We start from the raw sequence: 25,461 nt of genomic DNA, 5'->3' as shown, positions 1-25,461 counted from the left end.
TAGTTGTACAATTTTTTCTGCTTATGCATAAATATAATATCATTGTTTATTTCATATTTTTGTCAAAATTGCGACTATAATTTATTAATTAAAATTAATATGATTTGTATTTTTATTATTATACTATATAAGTAAATTATTTTTATTAATAAATATTAAAATAATTCTAAGTTATAAATAAATAATTGTCAATCTGTATAGCATCAATTATATATTTGTTATTAGATTCTCGTGAATCAATAATGTATAACATTGATTGATCGTTAAGTAGGTAATCTGGAAATTAAACCTTATTTGGAAACATCTTCCTCTTTCAAATTTGCTACTAAAAACAATAATAATTATATTTATATAATGAGGATAAAAAAATTATCGATATGGTTCAGATAATTCCAAATATAATATTGTGCCTATCACTCTAATTTCGGAAATATAACGATAAAGTAGAATTATCGTAAAAATTTGTTACATTGCAACGTAAACCAATTCTTCTGTGATATTTTACATATAGAACAATTTATTCACCATATTTATATTTTAAGACCTATTACAGATAGTATATAACAAAAATTAATAAAAAAAATAATATATAAATTTAATATATAAGCTAGGAAAAAATTTTACATATATAACAATATAAAATTATATAGAAATATATAATTATATATATAATTTATTTTATATATAATAAATTTATTTGTTATATATAATTGTAATTATGTATGAATTATGTCCATACATAATTAAATAAAAGTGCTTTTTATATACAATTTATGTAAATTTATATATACGTATTTATTCATATATGTATATAAATATACAGGGTTGGGAAAGTTACTTTATAAAAGTAATTAGTTACAGTTACAGTTTTTTTCATTAAAAAGTAACTAGTTACAGTTAAAAGTTACCAATCCTGAAAAGTAACGCGTTACAGTTACAGTTACTTAAAAAGTAACGAGTCGTTACTTTGTAGTTACTTTCTTGCGATAAAAATAAAATATCAGATCTATACTTAATAAAAGAAATTTAAAGGTAAAAGAATGAAATCATATACATATAAATATGTTCTCTAAATACATTTTTATTATATATAGTTATTTATTATAATTATACATTATTACTTATTATAAGAATTAAAATTATAAAAGTCTTTAACGTTTCGAGAGCATTATAGAGTTTCTATTTATATTGTATATACACATAGTATATAATGAAGCTATAATGATCTCTTTCTTCTCACAAATTAATTTTTTCATCATTCTGAGAATATTTACTTCTTATGTGAAAATCTTATATTTTGCCAATATCGAAATGCCGCAAGTCGATTTATAAAGCATCAAAACGAGATCACAAGAAAACTGAAATCGTTATCGTGATCCCAGATTTTTAGGCTGACCTAGGACGACAGATATGAGAGATATATCTAACATAATAATAGAATGTCTCTTAAAGAATATACATGGAATATTCAGGGAACAGATTTGTGGATATACATTTCGAAAAAATGGATATACATTTCGAAAAAATATCTATGAGATATTCCATGAATGTTCATTTTGTACATTCTCATTGTCATATTTATAGCATCTTTGTAGAATGTTTTGGGACTCTCCCATGCCAATTGGGTATAATATCGATATTGAGAAATCGGAAAATCGTAACCCCGGCGAAATATTTAAGTAACTACACTAGAAAACAGCTCTTTCTTTGTTTAGTATCCTTCTTTTATATTGTCTCGTCAAAGTAAACAGAAACGCACAATATTTTACGTTGCTTTGGATTATTGAAATTACCTACAAAATCTCATAATAAATTTAACTCCCTTAATTATATCCTCTTTTAAATAACTTCCTTTTCTCTCATGCTTTATAATTTTATACGCCTACGTCATTTAATATCAGATAGCCTTAGTAAAAAGAATTGCAGATTTTCTAAATAAACTAAAATAAAATTATAATGTATTCTTTCTAATTCATAAAAATTACAGCTTTCTTTACAAATTCCACTCATATAAAAGCAATACAATTTCATACGTGCTTTTTTTAGCATTTTATATGAAAATTATTTACTCATTCAAACTTTAAATTTTTACGATCATTTTTTAATATATACAGGGTGTCCCAAAGCACCCTTAACAACGCTCGTGAGGTGATAGAGGAGATCAAGATGAACAAAAAAGTCTTATACCATTTTGCGATATTTGCAATTATAAGCGAAATATTTAATGTTAATTTCAGGCAAATAAGAGCCCGCTTATGGTTAGCGGTGTTGTTAAGGGTGCTTTGAGACACCCTGTATAAATTCATATCTTGACACTTTTTTTTATTATAATTCTTGTTAATATAAATTGATACAATGGATCTGTTTTTTGTTCCTGAACTGCTGCACTAGTTCAGAGGTTATCTTTTTTGCTCGACATTGGAAAGAAAAGGACAACCTCTGAACTAGTGCAGCAGTTCAGGAACAAAAAACAAAAAACAGACCCAATATGTTATAATTTATTAACGATTTAATATTTAAAATTTTAATAAAAATTTTTATTATTTTTAAGAGGATTTGATACTCAATTGTGTCATCGTTGAGATGTGCTCTTTGAGGCGTTAATACTAAACCACCAACGCTAAACATTCGTTCCACAGATGCACTGCTCGGAAGTGCCGTATTATATTTAATAAAAAGTTTTTTAATTGTAATGTAATCTTTTAATATATTAACATTGCAATTACTTGATTTCAAGAATCGGTACAGTTCTTCTTGTGTAGACTCGACTTCTTTTGTTTGCTGGTCAAAAGCAAAAAAGTCATCGTTGTTGAGATTTTCATCGTTTAGAGAACTCTCGGTGGAACGAATTCCTAATAGGTCTTCTAAATAAGTTTTAGCGAGTTTTTTTTCTTCTCCATGTATCCAATTTAATTTAAATTTGGGATGCAAACAACTTGCAATAATAAGTTCTTTTTTTTTAAACAATGAGGAAAATCTAAAATTATACAGTCAGAAGTCAGAATCAATGAATATTGTTTTCTAAAAATAATAAATAACATGTTCATTAAAATAACAAATTACCTTTTATTTAAACCTTGTTAAAGAGCTGCGATTAATGATTGGCAATGCGTAATTTCATTTTTATTAAGTTTCTCTAATTTTTCTTTTAATGTTTTTAAGACCGGTAATAAGTATCCCATATACATCCCTTTCTCGCTTTGCAATATATCTAAAGATTGTGCTAAAGGTTTCATTATCTAAACGAAATAAAACGAGAAAAAGATACACGTTATTAGTTATTAAATACATATTACAATCTTTATATATACATATTTATATATTTATGTTTCATATTAACAACTTATAAATTTATCTAAATACCTGACAATATTCTTCTATGAATTTCATTTCATGTTCAGTCAATCGTTGCAAATTACAATGATCAAGGCATTGATTGATTTGGTCGGGATCATTTTTTAAAAATGTTGCTAGTTGCATTACAGAATCAAAAGTAGAGTTCCATCTACCAAAATAAAAAAAGATGAAAGTATATTAGAAACTTATAATTTGAAAAAATATTTATATATACTCATATGCAGAATTAAATGAAAACATGATTAAAATTAAAAAACAGTAAATATGCAATTTATTTAGTTATAAAATTGAAGACAGTTGTAATGTTTTTTACTATTGTGTCGAAAGAATATCTATGGAAAAATAATATTGATATACATATAAGCCACTGCGTGACTTGTACATAAACATTGCGAATATTATTTTTAGACACTGATAAAAATCATTAGGTACATCTATTATCATTCTAAGATCAAATAAGTTTCATATTTACAATCTAACGCAATAATAAATTTTTTTACCTGGTAATAACAGGAGTTTTTAAATAGACACCTAAAATTTCTTTTATTTTGTCAGATATTTGTGTAGATTGATTTTGTTTACTCCATAATTTGGTTAATTTAGCAAATGTCAATCTGTATAGTTTTTTATATGAAACATCATTGTCTAGAGCTTTCTCGGAATCTTTTACAGCGACAAGATTTAAACTGTGACTCACACATCTATGATGTGATGGAAGAATAAGCGAATCTTCTGCATCCATATCTTCTATATCATCTTTAATTAAAAGATTACTTAAATCGTGAAATTCTATAGCAGTAGATGTTTCATCTTCGTCCTCGTCTTTTACAAAATTCCTAAAAAATATTTAAAAATTTTACTCTCATGAATTATATTAAAATATTTTATATGTCAATTATGTTTTGTTAATTATATTTTTTATTTTTATTATACTTTAATTATATATATGCTATTATACCTTAATTTTAATTGTTTTAGTTAATTTTTTGTATTATATGTAATAAGATAAAAGGAGTATGTAAGCGAGATGAAGAATGCCACATTCGTTTGAATATCCAAAATTAAAATATAAAATGTAAAAAATATACACAATATACTTTGAAACAAACTCTTACCGAAAAGCTTTAACAAAGTTGGATCCACTATCGGTAGTTACATAACACACTTTATTTTGGATATGATACTCGAGAAAGACTGAGTTAATTGCTCGAGCTAAAACATCGTATGTATGTCTGCCTTTCATCCTACGGCAAGCCAATGCAGCTGATTCTCTCTCGAAAGTTACGGGATTCACCCAATGAATAGTTATGCCTAAATAACTCCTATAAATTTAGATTTTAATTTATAAAATTTGAAAAAATTACAATAAAAAAATATAAATATAAAGTAATATTACTAGCCTTTTTGTTTTGCTCCACAAATCTGCGGTAGTTGCAACTACTTCTACTTCTGTCAATTTTTTTTCAAGAGCAGCCTTCATTTTATGATATGTTTCACAAATTTTGTTTCTTAATGTTTTTCTGCACATTATACGGATATGTGAAGGAAGTCCAATTCTAAGTAAATTAATGAATGCTGGACTATCTACAGTAGAAAGAGGTTGAATATCTTCAATAATAAAACGCAGTATCGCTTTATCTACTGCTTTTTGAGTAGCTATTGAGCTCCCAGAGCCCCATCTCTCCAATCTTTGACATTTATTTGGAACATTATTCGGAGGATCTTCACTTGAATGTTTATTTGATAATTTCAGTTTTGCCTTATCTATGTTTTGCAACAAGTGTGGATGTTTTGCCTATTAATTTTGTTTTGTCTATTAATTTCATACACACACCAGAAAGAGTAAGAAACGGAAAAAGAAGATAGAAATAATTATAATAAAAATATATCAATAGTCTTCATAATTTAAATATGTACATAAATAATTTCACAATAAAAAGAAAAATAATAACACATAGTAAAATTTGTTTGAAAAGTAAAAAGAATTTTTACCAAAAATCTTATGAGAAAAATTAAAAATTAGTTTTTAGAAAAGTTTTGTACTAATATTGTATTAATATTTATTTACATTAAAAGAGAATTTTTACACATGTTTTTCTCAATTTAAATAATTATAAATTTGAAAAAAATGTTTAAAATCGTAATTTAAATAATTCTAATTGTTTAAATTGAAAAAAACGTTGTGTTCAAATCATATATTTAACATATCATACTCTTGTAACTTTTGATACCTATTTTATGCTTTATGCACATTATATTTGCTTCAAGGTTGAATATTTTGTATATTTGAAAATCTAAAAGTTGAATTAAAAAAATTAAAAATATAGCTTACTTATATATATAATTTTAATTTTATTATACTTTATATTGATTTTTATGTAAAAAAGGGAAATAAATTATTTTTTCAATTTTATTTTAAAATAAGCATGAATAATTTTACTTCTAATGCAAATTTTACACAAAAATGCCCAGTTTTTCTCGTTTTCAAGTTTTTGTTGCAACTGAAATACTTCTGCATATGCTGGCCATGGCATTTTATGATCATTTTCTGAAGATTGAAATGCCTCTATTGCTTGAACATTTTCTGAAGATTGAGATACCTCCATAACCTCCATTGCTTGAACTTTTTAAACGTAGACAAATATAAATATATATTAATAATTAATATATATCAGAATTATATTGTAATTAATATTAATATATCATATATCCATAAAGTGTTATACAAGATACTCGTGTAATCAATGCTATAATAAACTAAAATTTAAAATTAAATAAAATTTTGAAGAAGTAATAATAATAACAAATAATATCTTAAAGAAAATCACAAATAAAAGAGAAAAAACCAACGAAAGGCGTAATATAACACTTACCTCGTATCTTATCTTACTCAGAATCAACCAGAGATGTTCTTATTCTTGGTATCAAACATAAAACGAAACACAAAACGTGCATGAGCACGTACAAGACTTGTTAATCCGTGGAAAAACGGATTCTCTACATGCGATGAAGAGGACTTCTCTCTCTCTTTCTCTCTCTCTCTCTATTTTTCTATCTCTTTCGCAATCAATCAATCTGACAGAACGGAATCGAATGTACGAGAGCACGTGCTCACAGCTACGATATTTCAACTTATGTCGAGAGTACTATTCTGTTACCAGATTTGGGCGTTCGGCAATGACACACGTATAAAAATCACTATATTCTAGTGACTTTAACGTATACGGCTCCTTCGTCGTGTGTGTCCCCACATCAGGCGCTTCGGCTGCGGCCCAAATCTGGTAACAAATCAGTAGTCGAGAGCAGTTGGGAGCATGTGTATTGAAATGTACAGTACCGATAAAGATACTTGCGCAAGCGCAAGGCTGCCCAACGCGAAGTATAGAGATTTGAAATATATAATAAATGTAACTATGAATGTAACTATTGAATTAGTTACTAGTTACCGAAAAAATGTAACTGAAGTTAAGTTACAGTTACAGATAGAGAGAAAGGAACGAAGTTAAGTTAAGTTACTGAAAAAAAGTAACTGTAACTTCGTTACAAGTAACGAGTTACTTCCCAACCCTGTAAATATATATAATATTTCATATATAATTTGACATGATTATATATGAACCTTATAATTTATATATAAATTTAATTAATTATGTAAAAATGAACATATTTTACATATAATTATGTATAATTATATAATTCTTTATATATAATTATATATAAAAATTTTTTTCCCGGGAATAAAATCATGACCATTATCACAGCGCTACTTGGCCATAATTATAATACTCTATACATATCTAAGATACAATAAAATTAGCTATTCCCGATTCAGCGACTTTAGGATCTATATTTTTCTCTTGCATTTTATTTATTTATTTCCGTAGGGGGGTTAAAGGATTATTAAAATTAAATCTCAAAATTATGAGATTATTTCATATTTTAAAATCTTTGCCGTGACCAAGTAAAATTTGGTGCTTTGTGCACAGATATTAAATTCTAACGAAAAAATTTAGTTTCGTTAGGATAACGCACTGTCTTCCGCGATTGGCTCTTATTGCCTGTCTTACACTTTAAATTTATATTTATATTACAGAGCCTTGTTAAACTCTTAAATAATTTTAATTTGCCCAATTTCTATTATGTATATAATTTTAATTTATCGTATTTTTTTTTTGAGGCGCAACACACGCAATGCGTTTGAAAGTTTGTAAGTGGTGAGACAGTGTCTTTGTCATGGTTTGTGTACTTGTACGTTTCTATTATACTGAAGATGGTTCAAAGAAAGAACCGAACGTTTATACTGAATAAACTTGTTTATAGTATAAGTTATTGTGTAATTTTTGCGCTCCTACACCTTGCGCTTGGCTCTATAAGCCGTGTTTAGATTTGTTTTAGATTAAATAAGTTATGTGATTTTATTAATAATTTATCATTAGACACTGTTTGTTTATTACCTACTTGTAATATGTGTGATGTTCTTAATAATGCAATGTTAAGTCGTATTGTTTCCAAAAATATATTATTAATTGCTAAAGACACGATTAACTGTGTTTCATATTTAAAAAAGAAAGCATTAAAAGTATTGTCAAATAACAATGATGATAACTTAAAAACAGCTGGACTTTCAACAACAAAAACAAATTAAAATTATACATAATTTTGATGCTAGTTTAGGTCTTGTAAACGGTACAATTACTAAAGTAATTTCAATTGTACAAGATACATCTACTGATTACGTAGAAAAGATTAAACTTCTTTTACCATCAGGTTCAGAATATGAAATTGAAAGAGTAAGTGTTAAATTTGAAGTGATAGATAAAGTGTATGTTATAAGAAAACAATTTCCATTATCTCTAAGTTATGATATCACTATTCATAAAAGCCAAGGATTGAATTTGCGAAGTGCAATTATGGACATCGGTAACTCTGTATTTAGTTGTGGTCTTTATGTTCCATCAAGAGACACGGTAGTGTCTCGCGACCAGTTAAGGGCGTAGCGGAGACACCGTGTATCTTAACGCGAGTCGGACATTTGAGTCTTTATAATATTTCGAATCCTCAATAATGGCTGAAGCAATCGAGTTTATACTAGACTTAATCGATAGATTGAGTTCGAATTATATAATAAAAGTGTCTTTATTTCTGCTCTACGTGATTTGTAAGCAGAGATATATAAATGCAAAGTCGAAATATGAAAAATTTCTATTAAGAAACGTCCCCGTCATCATTATCATCATCATTATCATCATTATCATCATCATTATCATCATTATCATCATCATTATCATCATCGACCACGCATACATAGTAGTATCGTGCTACACGTATTCACACGTATACAACACATGCGCACACATATATCACACGTACACAACACATGCAAGATGCATGTAGTGGTAATTTTGTCCATCTCGCACGTTTTACAACAGATGGCGATAGTGGCGCTCCGCCATATCGGCAGCGTGCGGGGTTATGTTGGCTAACTCTCTCTCTCTCTCTCTCTCTCTCTCTCTCTCCTCTCTCTCTCTCTCTCTCTCTCTCTCTCTCTCTCTCCCTCTCCCTCTCTCTCTCTCTCTCTCTTTCTCTCTTTCTCACACACACACGCACACACACACACACTCTCTCATTCTCACTCACTCACTCACTGTTCGTCTTGTGTACTTATTTAGTACATTCATGATCGGCAGCGTGCGGGGTTATGTTGGCTAACTCTCTCTCTCTCTCTCTCTCTCTCTCTCTCTCTCTCTCTTTCTCACACACACACGCACACACACACACACTCTCTCATTCTCACTCACTCACTCACTGTTCGTCTTGTGTACTTATTTAGTACATTCATGATTAAACATCTATATGCATTAATGTGAAATTTACTTACAATTAGTTTACTTGAAATATTCAATCTCTAAAGTGTTTATCTTATAAGATAGACAAAAAAATCTGAGTAAATAATAAGAAAAAAAAACAAGGATTATTATTGTCATAATTTTTTATCAATTAAGTACTCTCAACTATCCAATAATTAAATAAATACGTACAAATGTGCGCGCGTGTACACACATACACATATTGATATTAAAGAGATTGAAGGAGAGGAAGGAGAAGATAAAAATTTAAATATTCACATATATTTTCAAATATTATATATGAATTTATAGTTTACATATCTAATTAATAATGAATTTCTAATTATATTAAACATATCAAAATAAAGACATACATGTATTTATCAAATGAATAAAATTATTGAATACAGACTTAAAAAATTTATTAAACATAAACTTAAAAAATTAATTAATTAAACATATTCCAAATTTAGAAAAAATAAACTTTATTTATATATGCAACAGCTTTTTAAACTAAATTTTTAAATTCTATTTTATATTAGACAATTATCTCAATCAACATCTACGTCCACATTAGCTGCACTGCAGACTACCTCTACAGCCACATTATCTGCTCCGCGGATATAGCGTTATGCCAATACGATACATTACATGTACTTACTTACTTGCCTTTACTGTACCAACTCTTGTTCTTTCCACGTAATCATGTTTTTACAGTTATCGTTTGCTGTATATCTTCCAGCAAACTTTATTTCGTGTGATGTGTATTTAATTAATTAAATCTCTGCGAAAGATTGAGAAGATGAAGGGATAATTCAAACTATGAAGACATGGTTACATGGAAAAGACAAGAGTTGATACAATAATAAAGACATACATGTATTTGTATCCTGCTGGCATAAGGTTATAGAAGTTGATTGAGATTGAAAAATAATAATGAAAATAATAAAAAAAATAAAGACACATGTATTTGTATCGTGCTGGCATAAAGTTATAAAAGTTGATTGAGATTGAAAAATAATAATAAAAATAATTAAAAAAAGGAAATATTCAATCATCATTTAAAAGCATATTTGAAATCTGTAGAATAAACAGTTTTTGCAAAAAATGTGGAGCATTTGAGCTCTAGTAGTAAGACTAAAAATAAATGTAAACATCAATTAATAATAACTGATGTTATATATATATTATATATATAAACCAATTTGTTGCAATATTCACTATAAAAGGTTGTAAGGGTAAGATGGCTAAAAGTGAATAATTTAAAAGATAGTTAACATAATTTTACATAAACTGAAATATTTCATAAAATAAAATATTTGTAATATTTCGAAGTTTATGTAAGATTATGTAAAAATTATACCTTTACAACTTTTTATAGTAAATATTGCGAGGAATCGATTTATATGAGAAAAATTAAGGTAATTCTATTTTGAAAATATAAGTGACCTTTAAATAACCTTGAAAATCGCCGTTTAGGAAAAAGTCTGTGTCAACTTTTTCTTTTTCGAAATCCTGCAACTTTTATCTAAATTTAATAGAAAATGTATAAAAAATGCTCGACATTAGTACACACACACACACACACACACATATGGGTAAATTTATATAAATAGGGTGCTTTAGGAGGAATGATCAGGATTCTAGGATATGATTGTACACATCATTTTAAGCAAAGAAGTTTAGATAAACATGTTTAATAATTGTTCTATTCCGGTCATAAAAATATACAAAAATGAATGATATAATCTCTAAAAACTCACCTTTAAAAAAAGGTAAAAAAAGGCGACCAGTTAAGGGCACGCCATTAACAAAAATTATCCATTGCAAACCCATGTAGAATCCTATCCTATTGCAAACCCATGTAGAATCCTATAAAAAATTAATCATTGCAAACCCATGTAGAATCCTAGGCAAAATTAACCATTGCAAACTCATGTAGAATTGTATTAAAAATGATCCATTGCAAACTTATGTAGAATCCTACATTGCAAACCCATGTACAATAGAATTGTATGAAAAATTATCGATTATAAATTCATGTACAATCGTAACAAAAGTAATGAAATAAAAAAAAATTGCGCCAAGTGAAAGTAGAAACTTGTACCAGTGGAAAATTAGAGTTGCAGACATATATAGAGTCGTATAATGAATCAGTAAAAATTTAAATTTGCAAATGTAGAATTGTACCATAAAAAAACTTATCTTTAAAAAAAAAAGATAAACAAGATGCCAAGTCCATGCGCCATGTAAAAAAGAAATAAAAAAATTTTAGTTAAAAAAACTGGGAGCGCTGCTAAATAATATTCTAACAATATTAAAATTAAATTGTTACTTTTAAACTCATTTCAGTTAAAATATGTTTTGTGTTTAAATTAATTAATGTTACTTTAAGGTGCATTGTAATTTTGAAACTTAGCAGCGCGCCCAGTTTTTTTAACTAAAATTTTTTTATTTCTTTTTTACATGGCGCATGGACTTGGCATCTTGTTTATCTTTTTTTTTTAAAGATAAGTTTTTTTATGGTACGATTCTACATTTGCAAATTTAAATTTTTACTGATTCATTATACGACTCTATATATGTCTGCAACTTTAATTTTCCACTGGTACAAGTTTCTACTTTCACTTGGCGCAATTTTTTTTTTATTTCATTACTTTTGTTACGATTGTACATGAATTTATAATCGATAATTTTTCATACAATTCTATTGTACATGGGTTTGCAATGTAGGATTCTACATAAGTTTGCAATGGATCATTTTTAATACAATTCTACATGAGTTTGCAATGGTTAATTTTGCCTAGGATTCTACATGGGTTTGCAATGATTAATTTTTTATAGGATTCTACATGGGTTTGCAATAGGATAGGATTCTACATGGGTTTGCAATGGATAATTTTTGTTAATGGCGTGCCCTTAACTGGTCGCCTTTTTTACCTTTTTTTAAAGATGAGTTTTTAGAGATTATTATAGTAACGCGAGTAACATCTCTAGAAGAATTACATTTAATTAATTGTGATCCTTCATCAGTAATAGCAAAAAAGCTATTATTGAATATAATCATTTAAAACAGATACACAATCAAAATGTAGAAATGATTACTATGACAAAAGAACGTTATCGTAAAGTGAAAGATGTTTTATGGGCGTTGCCAAAAATAATTACTTCTGTTCAAAAATCAAGTTCAGATAAAACAGTTCGACGAAGTACTGCTTGGATCATACGTGGTTGCCACAATACAGATAAAGTTTTATGTTATGCAAATGCAATATTACAATGTTTATTACATTTAAATGTCATTAGGCAACAATCATTTAATTGCGATAAATCAGATCTTTTACGTATATGAATGCATCGATATGAGTATGGATTATCTCATTTAAATACATATGCAATACGGCAATATTTAGGAGAACATTTTTTGAACACCGTGAAACAAAATGAATCCCATTTTTTAACGACTCTTTGCGAAAAATTGATTTTATTAGAAATTTGATAGAACATCAAGTTACTTCTACTAAACAATGCAAAATTTGTGGTGATACTAAAACTACTGTTAATAAAAATATTACTGTTTTAATTCCAATTATTAATTTGAAAAACAAAAGTTATAATCTGAATGATTTATTAAATGTTACGTTTTTACACTGGAATAAATCATACAATGAATCATTGTACTGGAAATGATATAATATTAAAAAATGAAATAACATTGGCAAAGAGGTAGTTGTAATTCATTTAACAGTATTTTTACAAAATGATAAATTAATGAAAGCAACACAAAAATTAAATCTATGTGCTGGTCCAACAATTAACTAAAGTATTAATGGCTAGGCAGTTATATAAGACGATGAATGCTATATTCCATCAAGGTTCGTCTATTGATAAAGGTCATTAAGGTCATTATGTGTAGAGAAGGAGTATCTAACATTTGGGTTGCGAAGTTGATGATGTGCTAGTTAAAAAAAAAACAGTGGCCTAGAAGTGCTAAAAATATTATGTAATACAAAAAATGGCTAATAAATAATATATATAACATATAAAACTATAAAATTTCTAAAATAAATAAGCAATTTTATATTGAATCTTTTCATTAAAAATACATTTTTGGAAAAATAAACTTATAATAATAAAAACTTAAACATTTAATTTTAAATGATAATAAATGTATACTAGAAAAAAAATGATATTCATAAGAAAACTTATCTTTAAAAAAAAGTAAAAAAAGGGCGCCAAGTTTACGTGTCATGTGAAAAAGTGTTATAGAAAAAAATATAAAACTTATGTTGTAAAATTAATATATTCCTAAAAAGAAGCAACGCCAAATTTTTCAACTTTTTTAAAATTTTTTCTCTTTTTTTTTATTTTGTATTAATTTTTAATTTTTGCATAAGTTTTTAATTTTTAATTTTTTTACAAATTTTTATTTATTTGGCGCAACTTTTTTGATATCTTTTTTTTAGAAATATTATATTTTAATTTTACAACATAAATTTTATATTTTTTCTATAACACTTTTACACATGACACGTAAACTTGGTGCCCTTTTTTTATCTTTTTTTAATAAGCAAGTTTTTTTATAGATATTGATATACTAGAGTGAATAATTAATTGAAAATTTTAAATACTTTTATCTCTAATTTATAATTTATTTTATTTATTATTTATTGAAGATATAAAATTCACATACTTACATCATTTTTTATGTAGTTTCCATGGAGTGCAATTTAAGTATTCCAACGCTTCGGAAGTGCACGAATACCTCTAGAAAGGAAGTCTTTTATTTGATGCACCAGTTTCTCCTCTTCTTCGGACCTAAGACTTGTCTCCCATCGTTTGAATGTTTTCCATATTTGTCATATTCATCATATCTTGCCCTTAATTTTTATTTCTTTATTCTTTATTTATTTCTACTATTTTTATCAAAATACAGATTTTTTACCAATGATAAAGCGATAAAAATGACCGAAGATATAATTTTTTTCATTCTCTATTCTTCTACTACTATTATTACTGAAACATTATTATTAAAACATTATTACTGAAATATTAGACACGTATAAAAGTATTGTACATATGTATAATATTTATTGAAAGCTTATCATAACTCATTGAAAGTTTGTCATAAATCATTCAGAGAATAGAGATATATATTATCATAATTTATTAGAGTCAATTTCAACTGAAAAAAAGTTTATTACTTTGACAGGGTATCAATATTTATTAAGCACTCTTTTATTCGTTCTCGTGAAACTACTATAATAAAGTCAATATTAAAATAATTCTTTAATATTTCTTTAACACTTAGAACACCTACGTGACAGCAAAATTTATAAATTTTGTAATTTAGAATAAATAGAGTAGTTTATTGAAGCAACTGTTGTATGCGTAAGCAAAATGAAAATAAATAAATACAATAGTTATTACGTCTCATTTCAATCATAACGGCATATATGTAAAAATTCCTATATTATTTAAAACCACAATCTACACTTCATTCCTCTCGACCAATAGAGCCAAACGCGATGTTATTGCGACAATTAAGAAAGAAAGAAAATTTGGAAACTAAGGAATTTGAATTCTATGGTTGAGATCTCAGAAATTCCCCTTGTTCCTTCTCTTAACATTCCTTGTAAAGAAATAGGCGAGAAAAATATTGGTTCGAAAGTCGGCTGAATCGGGAAATTAATTGTCGCAATAACATCGCGTTTGGCTCTATTGGTCGAGAGGAATGAAGTGTAGATTGTGGTTTTAAAAATTAAGGAGCTGACTTAAAAATATTCTTATTATTGTTCCTATATTATTTATTTATTTATTTAATTACATTATTTAAGTATATATAATATTTTATTATATTATAAGTATATATATATATATATATATATATATATATAATAAGTATACTTATTAAATTTTGATTTAAATTTAGATTTGCTTGATTTGTAGACCAACTTTAGTCTGATTTTTCTCGTTCTTGCCAGCTTTTTCAGTTGTTCTAGGGTAAATAAATGAATCAAAATAATAAATAAATCAAAAATAATCAAACCAATAAAAAAAAATCAAATTAATCAAACTAATAAAAACAATTCGCATTGTAATACTAAAATAAATAGAATGTAGAAATGTTTAATTGACTTACAGTTTTGATTGGTCTTATTTTAAGTCCAACAGCTTTGCATTCCTCACTGGCCTTCTGGATCCCGTTGTTTTAAAATGGATTGATTTGCATTTAACAGATTATTATTGTAGTCCATTTTGAGAGGTTTTAATACTGTAAAACTGTAAACACATCTTTTATATTGCATACAATTTATATAAATTTTGGCAAAATTTTGTAAAATCGTCTTAGAATCGAGTCAGGAATACGATATATTAAGGACATGTATTATTATATATACATAATAATTTTTACTTTTTTTACCTGATTTGTAAGATGGAAACGCTTATTAACTTTCTCACTGTTTCAATTCAGAAACAATCTTTATTATGATATCAAAGATGATATATGGGTTGAAAGATCTGACAGATTCACGAATGTTGACCTGTAATTAAGATAAATTAACCTGTGTGTATAATCAAGAGACACGGTAGTGTCTCGCGACCAGTTAAGGGCGTAGCGGAGACACCGTGTATCTTAACGCGAGTCGGACATTTGAGTCTTTATAATATTTCGAATCCTCAATAATGGCTGAAGCAATCGAGTTTATACTAGACTTAATCGATAGATTGAGTTCGAATTATATAATAAAAGTGTCTTTATTTCTGCTCTACGTGATTTGTAAGCAGAGATATATAAATGCAAAGTCGAAATATGAAAAATTTCTATTAAGAAACGTCCCCGTCATCATTATCATCATTATCATCATCATTATCATCATCGACCACGCATACATAGTAGTATCGTGCTACACGTATTCACACGTATACAACACATGCGCACACATATATCACACGTACACAACACATGCAAGATGCATGTAGTGGTAATTTTGTCCATCTCGCACGTTTTACAACAGATGGCGATAGTGGCGCTCCGCCATATCAGCAGCGTGCGGGGTTATGTTGGCTAACTCTCTCTCTCTCTCTCTCTCTCTCTCTCTCTCTCTCTCTCTTTCTCACACACACACGCACACACACACACACTCTCTCATTCTCACTCACTCACTCACTGTTCGTCTTGTGTACTTATTTAGTACATTCATGATCGGCAGCGTGCGGGGTTATGTTGGCTAACTCTCTCTCTCTCTCTCTCTCTCTCTCTCTCTCTCTCTTTCTCACACACACTCGCACACACACACACACTCTCTCATTCTCACTCACTCACTCACTGTTCGTCTTGTGTACTTATTTAGTACATTCATGATTAAACATCTATATGCATTAATGTGAAATTTACTTACAATTAGTTTACTTGAAATATTCAATCTCTAAAGTGTTTATCTTATAAGATAGACAAAAAAATCTGAGTAAATAATAAGAAAAAAAAACAAGGATTATTATTGTCATAATTTTTTATCAATTAAGTACTCTCAACTATCCAATAATTAAATAAATACGTACAAATGTGCGCGCGTGTACACACATACACATATTGATATTAAAGAGATTGAAGGAGAGGAAGGAGAAGATAAAAATTTAAATATTCACATATATTTTCAAATATTATATATGAATTTATAGTTTACATATCTAATTAATAATAAATTTCTAATTATATTAAACATATCAAAATAAAGACATACATGTATTTATCAAATGAATAAAATTATTGAATACAGACTTAAAAAATTTATTAAACATAAACTTAAAAAATTAATTAATTAAACATATTCCAAATTTAGAAAAAATAAACTTTATTTATATATGCAACAGCTTTTTAAACTAAATTTTTAAATTCTATTTTATATTAGACAATTATCTCAATCAACATCTACGTCCACATTAGCTGCACTGCAGACTACCTCTACAGCCACATTATCTGCTCCGCGGATATAGCGTTATGCCAATACGATACATTACATGTACTTACTTACTTGCCTTTACTGTACCAACTCTTGTTCTTTCCACGTAATCATGTTTTTACAGTTATCGTTTGCTGTATATCTTCCAGCAAACTTTATTTCGTGTGAAGTGTATTTAATTAATTAAATCTCTGCGAAAGATTGAGAAGATGAAGGGATAATTCAAACTATGAAGACATGGTTACATGGAAAAGACAAGAGTTGATACAATAATAAAGACATACATGTATTTGTATCCTGCTGGCATAAGGTTATAGAAGTTGATTGAGATTGAAAAATAATAATGAAAATAATAAAAAAAATAAAGACACATGTATTTGTATCGTGCTGGCATAAAGTTATAAAAGTTGATTGAGATTGAAAAATAATAATAAAAATAATTAAAAAAAGGAAATATTCAATCATCATTTAAAAGCATATTTGAAATCTGTAGAATAAACAGTTTTTGCAAAAAATGTGGAGCATTTGAGCTCTAGTAGTAAGACTAAAAATAAATGTAAACATCAATTAATAATAACTGATGTTATATATATATTATATATATAAACCAATTTGTTGCAATATTCACTATAAAAGGTTGTAAGGGTAAGATGGCTAAAAGTGAATAATTTAAAAGATAGTTAACATAATTTTACATAAACTGAAATATTTCATAAAATAAAATATTTGTAATATTTCGAAGTTTATGTAAGATTATGTAAAAATTATACCTTTACAACTTTTTATAGTAAATATTGCGAGGAATCGATTTATATGAGAAAAATTAAGGTAATTCTATTTTGAAAATATAAGTGACCTTTAAATAACCTTGAAAATCGCCGTTTAGGAAAAAGTCTGTGTCAACTTTTTCTTTTTCGAAATCCTGCAACTTTTATCTAAATTTAATAGAAAATGTATAAAAAATGCTCGACATTAGTACACACACACACACACGCACACACGCACGCACGCACGCACGCACGCACGCACGCACGCACGCACGCACGCACGCACGCACGCACGCACGCACGCACGCACGCACGCACGCACGCACGCACGCAGCGCTCCCAGTTTTTTTAACTAAAATTTTTTTATTTCTTTTTCACATGGCGCATGGACTTGGCATCTTGTTTATCTTTTTTTTTAAAAGATAAGTTTTTTTATGGTACGATTCTACATTTGCAAATTTAAATTTTTACCTTTCTTTAAAGGTGAGTTTTTAGAGATTATTATATATAACAGGACAATAAAACTGATAATATTTTTAATTTATTTATATTTTATAATATATTCTATATAATGTATGTATATAAATAATTATAACAATATATATAAATAAAAATAGTAATATATATATATATATATATACCTATATATATATATATATATATATATATATATATATATATATATATTAAAAAAGTCATTAAGTAAATGTTTGTAGACAATAATAAACATTATTTTTGTAATTCCATATATATGTATATATATATATATATATATATATATATATATATATATATATATAAATTGATTAATGAAAGGCTCGTATAAATTAACAAAATTAAACAAATCAAATATAGTAGGCCAACTAAACGAGCAAATAAATAAGATGTAAAAATTTATTAATAGTTAAATAATTAAATTAACATTCCGTTACAGAAACAATATAAATCGTAAACGTTTCGACTGCACTACAGTCTTTATCAATACATAAAAGTTAAATATTAAAATACAAAGTTAAATGTTAAAAATACAAAGTTAGTTAAATATTAAAATATAAAATTAAAACGATTCTTCGCTGTTGACCAATAGATGTGCAAGGCGATTGGTCTGAGATGCCAAGTTATGCGACATTTAAACATGCTACGGATATAATACGCGAATTATATAAATCAATGTCAGAGAGAATTAAAAAATCTTTCAACTTACATTATCGTTTTAACAAGTCCTTTTTCCCGATGTTACAAGTGTGTGTTGCGAAGTCTGAATATCAAATGTCAAAGTAGAGAGCGTGATGTATTTATTTATTACCAATGTTTTTTCTAAACTATGATTCAGCAAATTTTTTAAGTATGTCAAAATAACTACTGTCTAACAATTCGGTGTCTTTATTTAAATTAATTCCATTTTTCTGTTTTTTAATGTGGATCATTTCAGATATTAGCCTTTTATGGTAATTCTTTTCATGATCCATAATTTTAATATTGTCCCAGCCAAATGTATGTTGTTCGTTTAGAATGTGTTCCGTGACAATATTAGCCTTTTATGGTAATTCTTTTCATGATCCATAATTTTAATATTGTCCCAGTCAAATGTATGTTGTTCGTTTAGAATGTGTTCCGTGACAACCGAATGTTTAGCAGAGTCTAATTTAATATTATACATCTATTTACATCTTATTTATTTGCTCGTTTAGTTGGCCTACTATATTTGATTTGTTTAATTTTATATATATATATATATATATATATATACAAAATATTTATGTAAATTCTTGTTTTTTGTATTAAAAAATGTTTTTAACATTATATACAAATATATAAAGTTTATAAAAGTTTAAAGAGTTTATAAAAAAAAGTTTATAAAGAAATCTTATAAAGTTTACAAAAACTTAATAAAGAAATAAGAATTTGAAAAATAAGATATAATTATAAAACGTAAATAAAATAAAAATTTAAATATATATGTGGAACAACTATTTTTATTTCAAAAAATAATTTTTCAAATGTCTATTTTCTATTTCCTATTTTAAATGAATGTTTAAAAAGCATTTTGCATCCCGGTAAAAATTTTTTTATATATAACAATATAAAATTATATAGAAATATATAAAATTATACATATAATCGCAAAATTATATATGTCCATACATAATTAAACAAAAATGCTTTTTATATATAATTATATAAATTTATATATATATATATATATATAATAAATAAGTATTTCTTTATATATATATAAATATATATGTTTCATATATATAACATCATATATTAACATGATTATACGTATATAAATTCATAGTTACATCGTTATCGTATATATTATGCAACTGTTAGAATTAATTTTAACTATCACATTTTGTATATGTGACTAAAATAGTTTTGTTTAATAAATTAATTTATAATAAAAATAAAATAATTAATAATATAAATTAAAAAAAAAAACATTTAAAAAAATTATATTAATTAAATAAAAATTAAAATTTACTAATAATTTATAATATATTATTTTTTTTTATAACAAAAATAGATAAAAAAAAACTAATAAATTCGAAGGTGTGGAATAAACTTTGATAATATGTCATGTTCAAATTTAAGACATATAAGACATTTTTATAAAGTCTTTTTGACTGCTTGAAAACGACTTATGATATGATATTTGAAAGGCACATTAGAAATATTTTAAAGAAATATTATGTATGTCCCAATTTTAAACTTGTTTTGATTTTAGTGTTACCTAGAAAGAGTGCAAGCAGTTTGATTTATACAATTTTTAACAACAATCAACTTCTTTTATTTTAATTATTTAAAATAAAACATTTTATTCAATTTTGTTTTTTCAATTATTCAAAAAGAATTGAATAATTGACAAATTGAATAAATGAAAGAAATATTTTAAAGATAACCTTGCACTTTTCTGCGTCTTGTCTGTCATTATTTCGTTTTTGAATAATTTTTATCCATTATTATTAGTGATTATCATGATTTTAGATGTTATTTCTATTTGTTTAATTACGTTATATATTTTGTACTTTTTATTTATTTATTTTTAGTATAATATATCGTTTTTGCATAAATACTAGATTATGTGATTGTTATAAAATATTTACGCACAAAATATTACCTGCGCAGAATTATTCTTTCCCAAAACTCGAAAGCTGGATAAAATTTCTTCCTCCATAATCGGACGCCACAAATATCGTAAATTCTGATATCAACGCGGTCGAGAATGTTCTCTATTACAAGGTCTGGTAAACAATTTAACCAATTATTCGATTTTGTATCCATTGCAAAAGAAAAACTAAAAAAACAAAGAAAATAATATAAATTAGAATAATTTAAACAATAAAATAATCTCAACTAACTATTTGCATAATTAATTTTCAGCTATAAAAGCATATCACTTAAATGCAATACGGTTCTTATATGCTGCGTGGATTGAAGACACACAAGCGCATGTATTTTATTAGTACAGAAAAAGTTACAGAATAACGGAATGTAAATATGTTGTTACAAATTTTAAAATAAAAACATTTTATTATAATCCAGCCAATAATAAACAAGTTTGTCCTTTTGGCTGTACACAATAATATAAATATAGTATATCAGTATATTAATTAACAAGTGCAGGGGATCGTAAATCTGCGAGAAGCCGAGTGTGACAATACGCACGATCGGCCGATTTATGACCCGCACATGTTGGCTACGATATTATGTGTGACCGATGCGTGGAAAGAGAATCCTTTCTAAAATCCCATCATGTGCGTAAAGAGCGACTTTTCGCGCGCCGTGTTGCACAAAATTCTATTAAATTTTACTTAAAATTAAGCCAAAGATGTAGTTTTGTTAATAATTTGTTATTACAAGATTTACAAAAAAGCTTTTATTTTCAATCGTTTATAACTCAAAAATTATTAGTGCCTGGACATTTTCGCTGAAAATATATCGTGTTCTAATCACCTCAAAAATCTCTCATTAACGTGTACAACGCGAGTCACCGGACACCCTGTATATCATTAATTGTAAGACACAACGTGTTTCATAATTTGGGTTCATAAATTATATAGCGTTATTATCTTAAAGAAAAATTAAAAAAAAATGAAAAGTAGTGAACTATTGTTTCTAAATGCTCAACAATGAAAAAATTATTAAATAGAAGTAATTCCGCCAGCTGAGTTTTTTTACATAAACAGATATCCTCAAGATATGTTTCGAATAATATATACAGGGTGATTCAAAACACGAAACATATTAATTATAAAACTGTTCAGTTTCCAGCAGATAATTATGTAATACAGAAAATCTTGTCAACGTAGCAAGGCTAAAAATATAATATGTGCTAAAATAATATCACTGTTAACCAAAAATTGAAAAAAAACCTGTATTCATTGTAAGCTTGATCGACTGGGACATTTGTCGTTAGCGATATTAATAATACCATTAAGTTTATCATATATATATCTTTTGTTATATTGTGTAATCGATTTATGAAATATATGAAACTGTAAAGTCCAGATTGCAGATTTGTCATTTCTTGCGCTCGTTCTTCCTTATCTTGATGAGTATTCGATGCAACTATTAAAACCTTTATTTCTGCGTTTTTTATTTGAGATTTATAACATTTCGAGAACAAATTCTATAAGTTGGAATATTCTTATTCGGTTGAGTACGCAAATTTTGGCAAAATTAATGGGATTTGATCAAATTTGAGAAAGACTAGTAATAATATTAATAATATTATTACTAATATTATTATAAATTTTTCTCGTGTTAATTTTAAAGAAAGATATACGAAATGTTGAACACTATTTTTTTAATACAAATCTTTCTCAAATCCGATCAAATCCAATCCATTCTGCTCGACACGTGTTTCGTAACGCAAATTTTTACATAATTTTCTTACAGAATTCAGTATAAATATATCGTTTTTTATATGAACACGAGAAAAATCTATAACCATAATATTAATAATATTAAATTGAATATCTAAAACGTCGCTAGTGATATTCAAAATAGGAACGATATATTAAATTCGACTGAAACTAGCCAAGAGAAACTTTTTATTTTATTTTCACATTGTGAAAATAAAATAAAAAGATTTTTTTTTGCTAGTTTCAGTCGAATTTAATCACAATGTGGAAATAAAATAATAAGTTATTCTTGGCTAGTTAGTCCACAATGTGAAAATAAAATAAAAAGTTTTTTTTGGCTAGTTTGGGTCGAATTTAATATATCGTTTTAATTATTAATAATATTGTTATAAATTTTTCACGTGTTCATTTAACAAAACTGTACTGACTCTAAATGCTGTAAAAATATTATGCAAAAAAAGAGCGTTGCGTAACACGTATCGAAGAAAATGTTTGGATTTGATTGAATTTGAGATATATGTATTAAAAAAAAGGCTCTCAACACTTTATATATCTTTTTATAGAATAATACGATGAGGGATATTTATAATAATTTTAATATATTAGTAATAATATTATTAATTTCTCTCAAATTTGGTAAAATCCAATTTATTTTGTCCAAGTTTGCGTAACTTATAAATTATAGAAATCAATTTGACGATCCGACGTCGATTCGACTATCATTTCTCGCTAGGAAATGCATAGATGTTTTTGGAGAAAATTATGTAATTTGTAACTAACAGCTATTAAATTTCTTTTTGTGATTCTTATAAGAATCACAAAATATTATAATATTTTGTCTGTTAGCTGAGAAGATTAAAAGATATTACTCTATATAATATATATTTCTATATTATATATATTTTGTAGCTTAAAGTTCGCGCTTTCTTAATAATGATGTAGTATTATAAATTATAAAATCAAAGGTGAGAAATTATGGAACATTTTTCTTCTAAAAAATATCAAAAAATATTAGTGTTTCTTAAATTCATAGCATCTTTTTAAACTTAAAAATATAAAAGATGTTACGTCGGAATTATACACTGTAATAAACTATATAGTATATAAAGAAGACTTTCTCGAACTATTAATTATCTGATGAATAGGAAACTTTGTAATTTATATTCTATTCTATTATATATATATATATATATATATATATATATATATATATTTAGTTTATATTTATATTATTTATCACAATTTGTGAGTAAAAAATCAAACAGTTTAGAATTATATTTTTCCGCGAAGTTTAAGAAGAAAAATTATGAAATTAAATTTATTTAATCTACATTGTTCATCATTAAATGGACATGATATACTTATACTGAATCATGTTAGGAAATTGTGCAAAACTATGCGTTGCATAATACGTATCGAAGAAAATGAATTCGATTTGATTGAAATTGAGAAATGTGTATTAAAAAAAACTTTCAAAATTTCATGTATTTTTCTTTAGATAAATACGAGAAAAATTTAAAGTAAAATATTAGTAATAAAATATTGATATAATATTATTATTGATCTCTCTCAAATTTGATTAAATCTAATCAGTTTCTTTTGATATGTTATTTACTTTTGTCACATATATTCTGACACAGATATTTGGAAGAATTCGAGATTGATACGAATATTTAGACCGGCCACAATAACATTTTTTCCATACGTCGCCGATGCCATACGTCATCCGTATTTCTCGGAAAAGACGATTCTGCACCGTGCAAAAATTTTAAATATAATCAACTGTTATTCATTCATGTGTATAAAAATATTTTATCTTCTTAGAAATAATATAGCGCTGAATGATAGAAAGTTGATAATTAAATTTGAGTAGCTCTTACTAACCCATTTATTAGAATCAATATATGAAAAATGTTTTCGTAACGCGAGGAAGGTTTTGTTGTCTTTGTTTTGTATGTGTAAGAAGTGCGGAATGTATCGCAGTTATATGTGACAAAAATGTATGGTCGGTTAAATATTACAAAACACATGTGTACAAAGTAAGTACTTAAACCAACATACTTACTTTCTCGTGATATGCGCTTGTTTGATTTTTTATTAATTAATAGATAAACACGTTGAACTTTTTCTGCAACATCGCACGTATGGCTTTACATATTTTTAACTATTATAAATCTTTAAAATGTAGGCACGATAAATAAAGGCCACTGGAAATAAGAATTTGAAACGTTCGTTGTCGCGCACAAGACAATGTTTACATTTCTTATATACTTGCGTGTCTCAATCGTGACTGATTTCGTTTTGAAACATGTAATGAAATATAAACCTAAAAGCATGATATATCCCGAGACCCGACGCATGTCGATCGTATCCGAATTAAAGATCGGGTCTCCTCGAGAAATTTCGGTATCTCGCGAAGCTTCGTGCGCGACCAGAGAAATCGCGTCAAAATCCGAGCCCTAGACTCATGACTTCAAATGTTTCCTTATATTTATTTTATTTTTAACACAAAAATATTTGGAAGTACTTAGATTTAAAAAAAAAATGTGACAGTTAAAAATAGATTTTCGAATGGACATTATCGTGAAATCGAATTGTTCTTGGGCCGTTTGTACGGTCGTTTGAAAAGTTAATTTTTTAAACTCAATTATTGTTT

General features: G+C 26.6%; 1 long non-coding RNA gene and 2 pseudogenes across 2 annotated transcripts; 1 reads left to right on the top strand and 2 right to left on the bottom strand.

Annotated features, from left to right (window-relative positions):
- Positions 1–1,061: 1,061 nt before the first annotated feature.
- Positions 1,062–5,422, bottom strand: LOC114932241 (uncharacterized; annotated as a pseudogene). The gene is made up of 7 exons (XR_014925410.1): positions 4,758–5,422; positions 4,473–4,679; positions 3,858–4,193; positions 3,364–3,505; positions 3,064–3,239; positions 2,727–2,977; positions 1,062–1,396 (listed from the first exon to the last, which is right to left on the bottom strand). The product of XR_014925410.1 is annotated as an uncharacterized LOC114932241 (transcript).
- Positions 5,423–7,590: 2,168 nt separating this feature from the next.
- On the top strand, positions 7,591–12,589 carry LOC146721971 (ATP-dependent DNA helicase PIF6-like; annotated as a pseudogene).
- Positions 12,590–15,115: 2,526 nt separating this feature from the next.
- LOC114932242 (uncharacterized) lies at positions 15,116–25,166 on the bottom strand. Its single transcript, XR_003819854.2, has 5 exons — positions 24,871–25,166; positions 21,059–21,235; positions 15,628–15,748; positions 15,346–15,485; positions 15,116–15,201 (listed from the first exon to the last, which is right to left on the bottom strand). It is a non-coding gene; the product is annotated as an uncharacterized LOC114932242 (long non-coding RNA).
- Positions 25,167–25,461: the final 295 nt, after the last annotated feature.

This window comes from Nylanderia fulva, unplaced genomic scaffold (genome assembly GCF_048542155.1).
Source record: "Nylanderia fulva isolate GAGA-0341 unplaced genomic scaffold, ASM4854215v1 Scaffold39, whole genome shotgun sequence".
NCBI lineage: Eukaryota > Metazoa > Arthropoda > Insecta > Hymenoptera > Formicidae > Nylanderia > Nylanderia fulva.
This window is presented reverse-complemented; position numbering and strand designations above follow the sequence as displayed.